The following is a 16363-nucleotide window of genomic DNA, read 5'->3' as shown; positions in this document are numbered from 1 at the left end:
GGCAGCAGACAGTTAGAAATAAAGGAGATCCTCGGTCACACTCAAACTTGGGGGAATGGTTTGTGGCTTCTGAAGAATTGAATGTCAGTGCATTTTTTAATTGGCGCTGGGATTGGGATAGATTTGTTCCTCGATCCTCTCTGGGGATTGCAATATGATTTTCTGGTTATAGATGTCTGCTCATGTTCTAATGTGACTGTGCTCTTAAGTCTTTCTTAAAGCTTTGATCAAAGACAGGCTTCAATTCAAAACAGTTAATTTAGCTATGCAAATTAATCAGTTGAGAGAGCAGATACTAATTGTCTCCTTGCAGGTGCAATGCATGTAATAGCTGTAAAAGCATTGCTCAATGGTTGAGCCAGATTGTGATTTCTACAAATATACCCAATATGCATACAAGCCACTGTCATTAGGATGTCAGTGTTAGAAAAATGAATGTATTTGCATTTTGCTCACAGACAATATCATTGGTGCATGCAAATATCAGCTTTTATTCATGACCAGTGAGGTTCTTTTACGCAAAAACAGTCCCGTCTTAAACACTGACACAAGTAGCCTGATAATTGGTCTAAGAGTAGGAATCACATGCAGTGACAGACACTCTGGGGAAAACAAATAATGAAAGACTTTGTGACTGTGGTCAAGCGTTTGAGAATAGTGATTGGTTCTTTGATTTATCTGAGTTAAAGTAAGTTATTGAAACCGTTTGAGAATCACAAAGACCTTTTTTTTTCCGATCCACACACCTCATGGGTCTTCTCTGAAGGGATCATTACTCGTCCTCTAAAATCAGAGAACTAAGTGGTTTGTCAAAGAAACACTTTTAAGTCCTCAGCAGTCACTTACTCAAAGCGCTCTATAGGTTTTGCATCAAATGTATTAGCCTTGTGCTTTGAAGACTATTTGCCACCCAAATGACAGATGACAGCCTTGAGAAGGATTCTTTTCTGCCTCAATAATAACCTCAACAAAAAAGAAGAGTTTTTTTCAGTTTAATTCATGTTTATGCTTTTGCTTTAAGCCAAATTATATTGGTCTTTGAGGTGTGTTGGTGAATGGCAAGTTTGCCTGAAAATGTGTTATTTTAAGAGCAATTATCATTTCTTCCCATCAATTAGAGAGACAGCCAATGGTATAACTTGCTTTACAATCATAGTGCTCTTCAAAGCGACGGCACTTCACACCGCCTGTGAATAGATATGCAGTCACTGAAGAGCTTTTAAGGTGTACGCTACTGAGATATATTTATAATGAGGTCCAGTCATTTTATTCACCCTAAAGATCTCTTTGTCATTAACATCCATAGAAGTATAACAGTTAGTTTATCTTATTCTGAGCTACAAATTCCCCTCAGGTCAAACTAACTAAATACATTTGTCAAGAATGTGACCTAGGTTAAACTTTTAACCGACACCCGTCATAGGCTTTGGTTTGATTTTTCCTATTATTCCCATGCAATTCAATGAGCATCTGAATCGAGTTATTGTTCCAAATCTTGTGGGAAGAGCATTAAAAGGTGGTTATTCATATCACATGGGGTTTTCTGCTTTTGAAAAATATGTAGGCCTTCATATAATAAGATTCAGGAAGCTATGTTTAAATGCCATTTTTTGATGTCAACAAATACGGACATATGAAAAAGGTATGGTCTTTACTTTGATATGTTAATCAATGATTCCTTGATTTAACAATATTTCAAAATTCAAAACGACATCCAGTTGAAAGTGATCAAAGATTGTTGAGTGTATTTATAGTGTTTGCACATGTTTGAAGTCTATGCAGAACAATAAGATACATATTTTCTGAGTTTGTCAAAACGCAGGTTAAATAAATACTTTAGTTATCATCCATTGCCTCTGGACTGATGCCTCCTGCTTTTATGTCCTTCGTCCAGATTTAGGTCTCAAAAAGTTCAGAAAAAGCACCAAAGGCGTTAATTAACATGACACCACATTACATGTGTAAAGGGCCTATATTAAGCAATGTTAGCAATTTTTGGAAAATGTGTAATATGTTTCAAGGCTAATTTCTTGTGTCACACAGACTTAATTGTTAAACAGTCCACATGGATAACACTCACATTCAATAATGTAATAAAATGTTGTTTAGGTTGAAATGTTCATAGTAATAATGTATTAGAGAAGCATCAATTTTGGCTGTCCAAATTATGTTGGATGGGTGCTGCTGGGTGGCTACTAGTTGGCCGCTATGTAGCCTGATGCTGTTCTGTTTTTCAGGAGGTTATTCAATTAGAAAATATGCCTGTGTGTTGTTCTAGGACAAATAACGTATTTTGCTGTTATGACGGGGGACTCATTGGAAAATCCTTGTGGATAACACTTTCGGTTTTGGAGGGCACATAAAAAAATAAACAAGTGGAACACACTCAGCAGCAGCAGCAGCACACAACATCCATCATTGATACTTTAGAAATGCATTGCTTATTTGGAGAAGCTATAAAATGCATTTACCCATTATAATGTATCCTCAAATTGGGAGGTTTTGCCAAGACATGCAGGCTTATTTTAATATTTTATTTAATTGTGTGTATCTATGATGTGCGACTTGCAATTTAGAAGATCACAAAAACAATGCATGATAAGCACCGCACCACAATTAAGCAAGCCATAGTATTCAGCAGAGACACCAGAAGTGTGTTGTTGCACACAACACACTGAATTCCTGGAAGCAATGGGTTGCAATTGCTATGACTCTTGTCGTACCTTCACTTAAACTGATGAAGTATTAAAAAAAATTGGTTTTAGATAAATGAAAGTCAATTGTTTTATTTAAAAGGTACATATTCACCAGGGGGCAGGGCAGTACAAAGCACCATCTCAGCAGCATGTGTTTAGATATTGTGACTTGATCCAGGTGTACTTAGAGAAATTGGATATGAAGAAAATTGGAACAACTTGTGTACCTCATAGTGGTCCCAGTTTGATCAGCATTTATTCAGACAAAGCACAGTTAGATTCTAAAACAGATTTACTGCATCCCTTGGCTGCACTTTACAGTCAGTGCACAAAAATAACGGCTTTGACAGCATTGTCCTCTTTGACAATACACCATAAATGGACTTCACAGACTATCCCCTGAGAGAGATGGCATTGGCTGGGGCCTGTGCTACTCTATTAAGCCCTAGCAGCTCTTAGCACTTCAAATGAACAACCACCATGTGTCTCATTTACAAATGCCTAATGACCTTTTACCAGACAATTAGATAAAATGCTATCTTTTGGCATTTAAACTGTGGGGAGGAGTCACATCTGGCCAGTGCAGAAAATCACAGATCACTGTGAGCACTAACCAATAGCAAAATGTGGTGTTCTTTGGATAGTGAGAAATTTTAATATTTACAAAAATAATAATAATGCATTTTAAACATAAATTTATACTACAAAACAATTTATTCTAAGTTTAAGAGAAATTAATCATCCTCTACATTCATCGGTCTATTTAACAATATGGGTATGACTAAATGTACAAGAAGGATTTAGGATAAAGGATGAAGTTAAAACATTTAGAAGGAACTTCTCTTGCAAGTCCAAATGCATTTAGTAGTGTTTGATATTATTGTTATCCAACAGTTTCTAATATTTGCAGCACATTTTAATGTGTAATTGCAGAATGATCAAGAGGAGATTTTTCTTCTTTTTTCTCTCCCTTTCTGCAATGCTTACATGTATAGTGATTGACGGCCTGACTTGAATGAATGGCCGCTGGATGAACCCCTGCTGCTGTGCTCACTTTGACTGCTTTGTGAGATTGTAGATTTTATTCACCTGTGCTGCACACCACGGTAAATCTCCTCACTGCCCTGTGGAAACTGAGGATCATAAAACCGTTGGCAATTTGAAGTGTAATAATCACACTGATCGCTAAACTGTGTAGCAAATTTAAAAACTCACTTGGTACTGTTTAAACTCAACATAACTGCTGACTGGAAATATTTGGATGTATAATTTCACATATAACCTTTTATTTCTTTTCTTTTTCTTTTTAAATGAAGCGGCAAATTTATGAACTGTATCAGGACTTTCACAGTGAAAGAACACTGTGTGCTTCCATGGTGGATTTATTTTTAAGTAGTCTATAATCCTTCCCTGACCAATGCTTTCAGTACCGGAGCATAAAAGAGATAATAATTATTATTATATTATTATTTGACTGCTAATTTGATGAATAATTATATATTGTCAGTAAATGGAACATTACATGCCGTTAATGTCACATTTTGGGTGATACTTTGAGGTTTGTGAAATGAAAGTACATAAATAGAAACTACATAAACAAATGAGGCAAAAATAATACAGTTTTACTCAAAAGTTCTGTTTGAAACTGTTTGAAAAAGAAAGTGGTTTGAAATCAATTGGGTGACTGTAAAGTCTGAGTAGTCACCTTGCTCTATGTATCCATCAAGGTCGGTTCTTCATGTTACATGTTAAAGGAGAACTCCGGTATTTTCAACATTAAGCCTCTTTTCTGAGTCGTCTGCAATGTTTTAGAACCCCCCTCACCGCTTTTTTGATGTTTACTGTTGTCTCCGGTATTTGCCTAATTTTGATTCTTCTCAACCTGCTTCAGAACGGCAAGTCATGCGCATGTCTACAAAGGTCCGTAAAAGCACAATAAACGTCCATTTTCAAAATAATCAACTTACCGGAGTGGTTACTGGTGTGCACTGGTAATCCATATCAAATTTTGTGGCGAAAAGTTGCTTCTGTCGTGTTTTATTTGGCAGCTCGTTCATGCTCGCACTATTTTCTTAGCGGTGACGGAGTGATATCAACGAACATCCAGTACAAAATGTCAAATAAAACACGACAGAAGCAACTTTTCGCCACGAAATTTGATATGGATTACCAGTGCACACCAGTAACCACTCCGGTGAGTTGATTATTTTGAAAATGGACGTTTATTGTGCTTTTACGGACCTTTGTAGACATGCGCATGACTTGCCATTCTGAAGCAGGTTGAGAAGAATCAAAATTAGGCAAATACCGGAGACAGTAGTAAACATCAAAAAAGCGGTGAGGGGGGTTCTAAAACATTGCAGACGACTCAGAAAAGAGGCTTAATGTTGAAAATACCGGAGTTCTCCTTTAATCCTCAGCAGACAATAACTTCTGAGGACCTCAGAAATCTGGCTAGAAATCGTTAGCAATCTCCACAGAGTTTGGACTCATAAGTCCACAGTCACGTTGTGTACAAATAGAGGAAATTCAAGACTCTTAACCTATGTAGGTAGTAGTCGACCAACAAAGATCACTCCAACATGGACTGTTATTGTACGAGTGATCTCAGTTGTATAGCCTCTAAGTAACTAAGGGCATCTAACAATGGCTAATGTTAATGTCTATGAGACCTAATTAGGAGAACAGTAATGGTGTGGATGGCAGGGCTTAAAAGAGAAAGCCACTACTCAACAGTGACTGCTGAAATATACCAGTGAATTCTAAAGGAAAATGTCAGGACATCTGTCTGTGAAGGGAGGTTCAGCAGAAAGTGGGTCATACAGCAAGACACTCTAAGCACGCAATTCATTTTACCAAAGAAACCAAGAAAGAACAAAATTAATGTTTTTGAAAAGGCCAAGTCAAAGTTTTGAACTTAATCCAACAGTTGTGAAAGGACCTGAAGGGAGCAGTTCATCTGAGCGGAGAAAAACCTACTAACATCCCCGAGATGAAGTTATCACAGATAAATGGGTCAAAATTCCTCACAGAGGATCTGCAAGGCTGGTCAACGGTAACTGATATATTTTAGTTGCAGTTGTTGCTGCACAAGGGGATGACACCAAGCGCTGTAAGATTAATCGTAATGCAGTATCAAACTTCCTTCCTTCAAATGACAAAGTGTAATAGTTTTCTCACATTTTTATTTTGGGTCGTTTTGGTAAACTTCAATGGGTTAGATTTGCAATTTTATGTGAAATCCAAAAGGCTAACTAACTTTGGATTTTAAGGGGAAAAAAAGACAAAAAATAAGCATATTCCGCTTTCATTATTTTTTTTACTATACATTCATATCGCCTGTTTACATGAATGAAAACTTTTTCCTCGTTTCATTTTAGTTTTTAGTTTTCTAATGGTTGTCGGAATCACCACCAGTTGGAGAACTGAGATATTTTAAAGAAATTTTTCATTCAACTTCCCAATGTTGCAACTGAAGAATCGTGTTTTTTTGCACCTCTCTTTCTTGCTTGAGGAATCACTTGGAATCTGAGCATGATGTTTGTGTCATTTCACACACTGCTGGAGTCGGCTACATTTTATCAGCCATCACTATCATTGGTTTTTCACTCAGTTTTGTTTTCTGTTTTCTTTTGGAAGGTTTCACAGTGTTGACTTGCTCATCCAATACAATAACTGTGTCATCTCTGCCTGTTTTTCCTTTTTTTTTTCTGCCCCTATTGATTTATCTGTTCTCAAACAGGGCATTAGCGGTTGGCATCTGGGTCTTTCAAAACCAGGTCTTACGAGTCTAGTTTCTAGGACTCATGAAAATAAACAAACCCATCAAGTTCTAGCCCTACCTTATGTAATCTTCCGTTTCACTTGAAAATCAGCCATAATCTACAGAATAAGCTATATACTTTATAAAAAGGGACTTGAAATGACAATTTAACCTACAGCTCAGGTTAAGCGAGTAGGATTATATTGTCAGAAACTTGTATACAAGTAGACATTTACGAGATATAATGCAGGTTTAGGGCACTTCCGCTTTGCTTTTCATAACTCAGGCAGTTTAAATATTTTTGTGTCACAGCATTTAATACTTGCACCGGCAGCTTTCTGGCACTACCAGTGTTTTCCGAACTATATGTTGGTCTTTAAATGACCTACTGCTATTTCCATTCCACCAGAAGTGGCTTGAATCATCTTCAAACTAAGCCTCACACAATTTTTGACACAGATATCTCATTTTTTAAAGTAGTCTTTCCACTGATCATATTTATTAGTCAAGAGTGGCAAGAGGCTGCCAAACAGGAAGTGAGACTGCACGTATGAACTTTGTGGCCCTTCATTTTATTAAGAAAAAAACATAGGGGGAGGGGGTAGTAACTTGACCATTGCTGGTACTGCAATAAGTACAAATGCATTTTTCTCAACAGAGCTCAGAGCAACACTTTTAAGATGATCAAGTTAAGTTACCATAGCTACTGTGCTGGGCTGAACTGTTTGGTCTCATCATAGCAGCTCGCACCTGGTAACCTTTGACCAATTGTTGAATATTGCAAAAAATATTCAATACGTATGTGTGTTACCTACAAATAAAAAGGTCTGGGGAGAAAAAAAAATCCAGGCAGGCCTTTTTAAATTACTTATGAATTAAATAAGGGATTCATATTAGTATGCAAAACCACATGAGTTACAATGAGGATGCAGTAATGCACTCCATTTCATTCCTATAATTAAACTTTTAATCATGCCTTTTTCTTTCCACGGTATTATTTTTTTCATTCCTGACCTCAGCATTTTGTCTACCTTTAGGCATTCAATGTACACGTGACTGCAAAACTTTGTTGGAAAATATGTACAAGGAAAATATCACAAACCTGTGATCCAACTTTGTTAGCTCTTTTTTTTTTTTTTTTTGTCCTGATTTGCTGAGGTGGAATTAGATTTCTAAATATCCGACACAGCAGTCTGGTTTAAATTAACAGGGAAGAAATGAGCAATCTAGTAAATTTAGTTGTCATCAATATTTTCCTGGGGACATGTCAGACTCTCTCTTTCTAAAATAACAGAAATATAAAAAAGGGGATGTTTTTCCTCCATTCTCACCCCTGTGGTCAACTTTTTATGAGCTTGTGGTGCTGTGGGCTGCAGATAACACACTGTGGATATGAAACTCCCTGGATATTCCCTTTGCTTTCACTTAGATTTAGATTAAATGTTGTAGTGCTTTCTGACATCAAGGGAGCTACCTATAAAAGCCTAAAGTCAGTTTTCTCTCTTCTGTCCCACGGTTTAGGTATTTAGAATGTTTGGCAAATACCTCTTGTGCTTTCTCCCCACCTCCTTATGCCTCTTCCTTTTCAATACCCATCTGAAAAGCTTCTATTTTAAAATTTGACACGTTTTATTAAGCATTAAGTACATTTGTATAGTATGCTACACCAAGGGAGTTTTAACTATATGCGTTTACTTGCAGTCTTGAATTTTAATGTGATAACTGCCCTCAAGACAAAATGAATATGTAGCACGAGCTGCAAATGGACTTAACTTTGATGGATCCCAACTAATCTTAATTGATGAGCCCTGTGATTTGTTCTTACTGGCACTTCTTTAAGAACCCTGGCTTTAAGAACACGTTTAAAGTGAGGCATGTTTACCACTGTTGTGCATCTCCTTGTCTGAGAATATCAGCTGATGTTACATTTGGGAGAGGGATTTCTTCTCATTTGTGTCTGATAGAGGATTCTAGAAACTCATTTGTCATATTTCGCATTTCATGATGCACCAAATGTTTTCAGTTGGTGGAAGTTCTGGACTGCAGACAGGCTAGTCTAGCACCCAGATTCTTCAAGTACTATGAAGCCGTGGTGTAGGTGCAATATGGGGTTTAGCATTGTCTTGCAGAATTATGCAAGGTCTTCCTTGGAAAAACAAATAATTTGTTTTTACCTGTCTATACATTACAGCACTTATGGTGCCTTTCCAGATGTGCAGGTTGCCAGTTTCACAGGCACTAATGCAACCCCGTATCATCAGAACTGCAGGCTTTTTACCGGGCACTAATTACAAGCAAGGGCGTAACTTTGGGTCTACCATTGGGGGGGTTAAACTCGCAGCATATTTATTTATTTATTTAATCATTTTCTTGCTCGCTAATTTGCCATTCCTGTGTTACAAATACATTGTGATACTTTTACTGATTTAGGCTACTTAACGTAAATGCAGCAGTTCACTTCACTATTTATGCCATAACGACACAGTAGTTAAATTCAGTGTTTAAGCACTAGCCAACATTGGCAGATGACAAGAACTTAAAGATTAATCAATTTCATCACTGTATTGGCACCTACATGCAGCAAATGTATTATGCACAATGCAACTCTCGATACATCACACAGTACAGGGTGGCACACTGGAGTGCAGCTTGCACCTTTATTCTGAACTGATTTCACATATTGCCCACTTACTATCACATTAAGATTGCTATAAATTAATAATAATATTATTAAAGGAGTCAGACCTGGTACTGATGGTGAACTTGTCTTTAATGTCGGGTGTGTTTCCAGAGCCACTAAAAAAAAGCTGTAATCAAACCTCTGCTGAAAAAGGACAATCTTGACAAGACACAAATGAACAACTACAAGCCTATCTCAAATCTCCCATTTTTAAGTAAGATCATTGAAAAAGCGGTTTTTCAACCACTTAATTACTTTTTAAAACAAAACAACTGCTATGACACCTTCCAACTTTTAGACAGAACCACAGCACTGAGACTGCTCTGACAAAGAGTTTAACAACATATGTCTGAATACAGACGGTGGAAAAATGTCAGTCTTAGTTCTACTAGATCTCAGTGCTGCATTTGATACAGTTGACCACAATATATTACTGAAACGACTGGAAAACTGGGCGGGTTGAACAAATTTCACGGAAAAACATATGTTTTGACTGTTAAGCCCGGTGAAGATTCAACACATTAGCAGTCATTCCAGTTGTCAACGAGGCTTAAAAAGGTGATTTTCTTCTCTTCTAGCATTATCCTGACAGGAGAACCATGCCAACTTTGGATGCAGTTATCTTAGCGATAGCAATAGCCTCAATATACATATCGTTGGAAACTTAGTTTATGGCCGTTCATGTGAGCACAATAACTTAGTTTTGTCAATTTTACCAAAGCGACTGGTTTCGCCTTGCAGGATCACATAAGGAACACATGAGGTGAACGTCTTGGTATGTGCAAGACAACATTCAAGATTTTCGCGCTAGCTTTGTGAACTTTCTGAGCAGCCATCACAGCCCTTTTCCATCAATTTAACTCTCGTTAATCCAACTCTTAGCACAACAAACCCCAAAAAAGTGTGACTGTTTTGGAGCAAACAGCAACTTAAGATACAGTTCAGTGACATTGGTTCCACACAGTGATCCCTGGCACCCTCTGGCACCACTCACCAGGTCCAGCGGCTGCGCATAAACAAACTTTCAGTAGAGAAATTGGGTTGGGTAATACCAAGTAGTCGGTTTGGGGGGGGGTTACATTACAGATTATTTAAAACATGATACTATCTTGAAATGAAATGAATGAAAAAAGAAAACAAACAAAAGTTATTCATTCAGAATTTTATGATATTTTTTGATGATTTGATTTGATGATATTGGGGGGGGGGTTATATTAGCTGGATCTGATTTTTGAGGGGGTCATGACCCCCGTAACCCCCGTGCAAATTACGCGCATGATTACAAGCCAGATGGTCCCCCTCCTCGTTTGACTAGAAATTTCAATTAATCTGGATCATGTTCACACATGGCTTCTTTTTTGCATGATAGAGCATTAACCTACATTTGTGGACAGCACGGCGAACTTTGTTAACAGACAACAATTTCTTGAAGTATTCCTAAGCCCATGCAATGATTTCAGTGGCAGAATCATGCCTGTTTTTAAAGCAGTGCCGCCTGAGGGCCCAAAGATCCCAGGCATTCAATATTGATTTTCATCGGTCTCTCTTGCTCACAGATATGTCTCCAGATTCTTTGACTCTTTTGTTGATATTAGGTTCAGTAGATGATGGAATGTTCAATTTAACATTGAGGAGCATTATTTTGCAAGTGTTCCACAGTTCCATGCAGTCTTTAGCAGGTTACAGAAGCTTTGCCCCTCTTTACATCTGAGAGAATCTGCCTCTCTAATGTGCTCTTTTTGCATCTAGTCATGTTACTGACCCATTGCCAAAAAATTTAATTAGTTGCAAAATGTTCCCCAGACTATTCTTTTTTAGTATTAATTACTAATTTAAGATATATTTCCTTTCAAATTTAAGATGAACTCATGATTTTCATGAGATTGTCAAATGTCTCAGTTTCATCATTTAATATGTTTTCATGTTTTGAATGAAATATTGTTTTCTGAGATTTGCAAATCATTGCAGTCTCTTTTATGTTTACATTTGTCATGTTTACATGTTTGGTTTGTATTGAGCATGATGGCACTAGTGTCTTTTATAATTGTGTACCCAACACCAATAAGCAAAATATATAGGGGAGTTTGAGATTTGCTTTTGGTTACATATATTAATTCCAATGACAGATAAAAAGCCCCAGAACCTCCACAACCCATTATGTTGCAAGGACCCAATCACCTCCAATATGGCTATCATAAATTAACAGCTAAACAAAAGCAAGCTAATTTGCCGCTCTCAATCTTCAATGCATGCTTTTCTCTTTCTCCAGTTTCCTCAAGAGCCTATCTTGGAAGATTTATGAATATGTTAGAATAGCCTGAGCCAACAGTTTTCAAAGTGGTGAAGTGAAAATAAATTAAACTGGCCCTGTAGGCAAGTCGTGCAGTGAGTGATGAATTAGATACTCATTGCTTTGTCGCTCGATGCATGTCCTTTCCAAGTGAGAATGCTGCAAACAGTATGGGAAAGATAAACATGCAAATCAATTAACTCTTTTCTTTGATGGTGGACTTGTTGAAAATTTGATTTGGAGACTGAAGTATCAGTAAACACGATGTCTTTGCTTAGCAGAGAATTATTTACCGAAGACAAAATATTTGATGCAAAACATGGAGAGCAAATGTTGGGTGGGAGCAAAAATACACCCACACAGTCATTTTCATCATCTTCTCTTTTTTGTGTGACTCAGCTACTTTCTTGCTCTACTCTCTTTTTCCTAAAACACTGTCTCACCACGACTCCATTTTTCTATCTGAAAACCTAACATACCACAAAAATATGTATTTCATAACATGAATGACCATCACCCTTGGGCATACTGTATCCCCACATTGTGTCAAAGCAGAGTGTTAAGCGACCCCTCTCAAGGGCCAAAGCCTTGGTGGCAACTCTTGCCTTCGTGAAAACATGCATCCTTTTTGCCCAGAGAAATAATAACACAGGATGATTTTCAAGATGGATGGCTGCACACATTTTTTTCTCTCTTCTCTAACTTGCTGAAAACCAAAAGCCTGATGAAATCTTTCCATGTTGACCCGCGGGTCAGATTTCAATTGGAGGTGGTCAATCAAGAGTGAGTTTCCATTTAGCCCAGCTTGACCATAAATCACCTTTTTTCCATGCCCACTTTTTCTAACTGCAGGCTGCTTTTTTTCTCCTCTGGTGGACAGAATTGGTCTCATCTGTTGATTGAGAGTTTCTTTACTTTTCTCCTCTTTTGTATTTAAAGGAGCCCGTGCAGCATTAAATGCTTAAAAGTAACTCTTTACCAACGATTTGTTGTCATATAGTTGAAACTATTGATCGTAATAAGTCAAAGCGCATTATTCTTAATCTGTTACAATTAACTTTGTAACTTAACTGTATCATGAAGCCATAGGAGGAAATTAACAGGAAACTGAATTATTTATTGCTGTGTGACAAAAAGCAAAAGCCTTGGATTTAGATTTGATATATTTAAATTTTGGCTGTTTTATATTGACAGATGGAATTACATGTTACTACACACATGTATCTAAAAAAGAATAATTATCACCACAGTAAAGTACAAACTAGGCCAGCTTGTCTGCGAGTTAATGAGCAAGCATTTGTCAAGAATTAAGCATTGTTCATTTTTATCAAAGTGTAAGGATTAACAATATTTTTGTGTTTAGGGGTGTTTGATGTGTTTTCAGTGACAAATCTGGGCTTTTGATCTGAGATGTGTTTGCAGCACACTGTGACACTTTGAGGGCAGTTGTGTCTTTTTTAGCTGAAATGGAAATGTCAGAGCTTGTCATATGTCTCTCCTCCCCCTCTCTGGGGTTCTTGTAAAACATGTGATTTCTGCAAGAGCCCACAAAGGGTGTGTATGAGTGTGCATACGGGTGCGCGCTGATTGTGTAACACAAGTACAATATCTCGCCAGCCGAGGCCTACTGCTTCTGCTGTGCAGGGACACATGGCAGCATGTGACGGAACAGCTTGAACAGTGCAACTGAAGTGCATGAGCAGCCAAAAGTGACCACATCTCTAATTACACGGCAAAGCCATATTTGGTAATAGAGCTAATATTCAGTGAAAGAGTCTTGCAAGGTCAAAAACTAAAGATACTACATTGAACTTGCATGGGATAAAACTTCAAAAGAGTTATTGTTAACAAGAAAAAAAAAATACAATACAACAGAAATTTTGACTTCCTACTCCCTACTGTGATAGTCTTCAAATGGAAAGGGGAAGAAAAGTGATTGCGAGCATTCTCTCCGCCACAACATTTGTGTCATTTTCCTGTGCAGCAAGACTGACAATAATTCAGCACCATGGAGAGCTCATCTACCTCGTCACACCGCCTGGCCTTTAACATGCAATTTCAGCAGTTCCCTTCACAGGATGCAGGAGCAGCAAACCTTGAATACCAAGATAATTTTTAATTGTGATCTATGCTTTTAAAGTGAATGCCTCAACTGCATCTTTGCATTTTTATTTATTCATTTATTTATTTATTTTGGTGTGTTTGTTTGTATGTTTAAAATGAAAAATGGATGGAATTTCTCAAAGCTAGAGCTACACAGGTATTGTATGAAGCATCCCGTAAACCACACGTCTCTAGTTGACGCCATCAAAATAGGGTGTGTTACATCTTATTCATATGCAGGCACATCCCAGGGAATGGGGTTTTTCATTCATTTCTATTGTTTTGATCTTTCAAATACCAGTATATGCATTACTTAGAATTTGTACTTCACAAAAAGTAAATAAAGTAATTTATGAAGAAGGGAAAAAAGAAAAGGGAATAATTAATGTACGAAAAAAAAAGGAGTTGAACCTGAAAATACTGACAAAACTGTTCAAAACAACTATTCCCAGAAAAATGCCAAAATAACAACCTACCTAATATTGCTGTTTGACAACACAAGCTCCTGCTTTCCAGAGTGCTTAGAGCACTTATGATAATCTACGATAATCTACTCAGCACAGACACACTAACACATTATCCATTTGAATGCTAAATACATCTCATTTAGAACTTTAAATGCTAACATATTCTGAGAGCTGAGAATAGCTCTAGTGGAACATGTTATCCTCTGTCAGGCCCAACACACACACACACACACAGTTAGACGCCTAAATCGCTTTATGCAAAGAAATGAAAAGTGGATAAATAGCTACTTCAGCTACATATCTACCTCATAGCTGCAGAAAGGGAGCCTGAAAGTAAAATGGGCAAACGCAGCAACTTTTCAAGCTATGTGCCCCTTCTGCATTAAATATATGGAATCAGCAAGGAAAGCTGGGCAGCATTGGGCTAAGAAGAAACAGACAATCCTCTATAGTTCGTAGCTCTTTGGATTTGTATCATGGCTGCGAAGATAACCTCCAACAGTAATTTAATGCCCCCATTGAAGTAATGCACTTTATTGCACCAGTGGATTAAGTAATGATTATTTTGTGAAATTGCGGCCACACAATGGTCAATTAATCTTTAATGAAACTGTAACTTATGAGGCAGAGCGTGGCATTCCAATAAGCAGGGAACTTCTTGCCAAGCCAGTTACAAGCCTCAGTTGCAACCTGCTCTCCCTATCTATCACCATGTAAAAAAAAAAAATATATATATATATATAATAAAAAGAAATGGAGACTCTTCAATGATGCATAATGACCGGACAAAGTCATAGTTGCAGAGCCTCGGTTTTTAGCATTCATACAATGTTTGTGGGTCTATAATCTTCAAACTACTAAAAGGAAGAATATCAGCAATGTGATTAAGTGCCATTTTGTGGTGCTATTTATTTAGAGCAATCCAGGCATAGGGATTGGAGGGAATTATTTGCACTGACAGAGCATGAAGTTGAAGGTTATCAAATAGCTGCATGGGTATTGCAATATGTACCTTTAGTTTCATCATCTTCTCTTTAATGATGGTAGGTGTAACTCCCTACTCCAATATCTGGTGTTTTCCTCAACACATACCTGCCTCAGAGCCATATAAACTGGAGCTTTACAGCCCAATCATTTTCAATTTTGTCACATGTTATTGCACTAACGGAGAAAAGCTGGGTTAGTCACAAAGATAAATGTTTTTAACTCTGATTAGTTTCTCATTTCACTTTTGGCCTGAGGGCTTCAATACTCTTACTCATTCCGCACTGCACTAACAAATGTTGATGGATTTACTTTTATTGCATGACATCATTTCTGGACTGGAGTGGGAGGACAAGACATGAAATTTCCAATACTTGAATGCTTGCTCAGCGGGAGAATCTAGGGTGGAGCAGAAGAGGTGAAGAAACGGGAATGAGGAAAGTGATTGATGGAGTGAATGAGAGCCAAAGGATGATGGGGGAGCGTCAAAGGCCACACGCATGTGTGTGGTGTGAGTAGGAGTGAGTTTAATGAAGTAAGACAGTCTTAGATGTGTACAGACACATAGCAAGAGGCTGAGAGAGGAGCATGGGAAGAGAACGGACAGAAACACTGAGAGGAGAGTGGAAAATGAGATTGCAAGAGTGATAGCGATCAGCTGAATGTCAGCATCTCAAACTGTTGCTTCATCCATCTTCCAGCATCAACCCACTGATATCAAAAAAGAAAATATGTGTACGTGTTGATAGTAGAGCTGAGGCTATGAGGTATGGTGAGATGGTGGTGGGGGCTGAGGCATACAGTGTTATTGTGCAGGAGGCCGCTGGCACCAGCACTGTCAGTGAGCAGCGTTGATCCGTGAACTTGCCATCTGGATTTTCCCACAAATCACATTAAAGTTTCAAGCCCAGGAATACATCAAGCTAAATGAATATTGGATCCAGACAGGCCTGATGGAGAAAAAGCCCTGGGCAACCTAACTCTTTTGTGGTCAGACATGATCTATCCATTCACTTTACTCCCTCCATCCATGCTTCCGTCTGTGCCCGTCTTTCTGATGGGCAGTGGCTCTGATGAGGTGTAGAGAAGAAAGAGCACATTGTTGTGCAAAGACAGAGGAACATATTGCAAGCAAGGTTTGTTTACAACAATGAGCAGGAGTGCATTTCAATCGTTGCAAGTGGTACGATTCTTTGTGGTAGTCTTCAATCAAAGACAGCCTTATGAGCTTTCACAGTAGATATAAAACATGGCTGTATGAATAACCAAAACACATTATGTGTTGCTTTCTTAACAGGCTGTCGCCTGTCGCCTTTCATAATGCTGCTGCTGAAGTTGTGCTATGTTTCCAATCCAAATCATTAAGGCCTTTATCAGTTT

At 37.9% G+C, this 16363-nt stretch overlaps 1 protein-coding gene across 2 annotated transcripts in view; it reads left to right on the top strand.

Annotated features, from left to right (window-relative positions):
- The window catches only part of brinp1 (bone morphogenetic protein/retinoic acid inducible neural-specific 1), a 110950-nt gene that overhangs the window by 80728 nt on the left and 13859 nt on the right, over positions 1–16363 (top strand). The gene's annotated exons all lie outside the window — the stretch shown is intronic.

Source organism: Odontesthes bonariensis, chromosome 22 (assembly GCF_027942865.1).
Source record: "Odontesthes bonariensis isolate fOdoBon6 chromosome 22, fOdoBon6.hap1, whole genome shotgun sequence".
Lineage (NCBI taxonomy): Eukaryota > Metazoa > Chordata > Actinopteri > Atheriniformes > Atherinopsidae > Odontesthes > Odontesthes bonariensis.
This window is presented reverse-complemented; position numbering and strand designations above follow the sequence as displayed.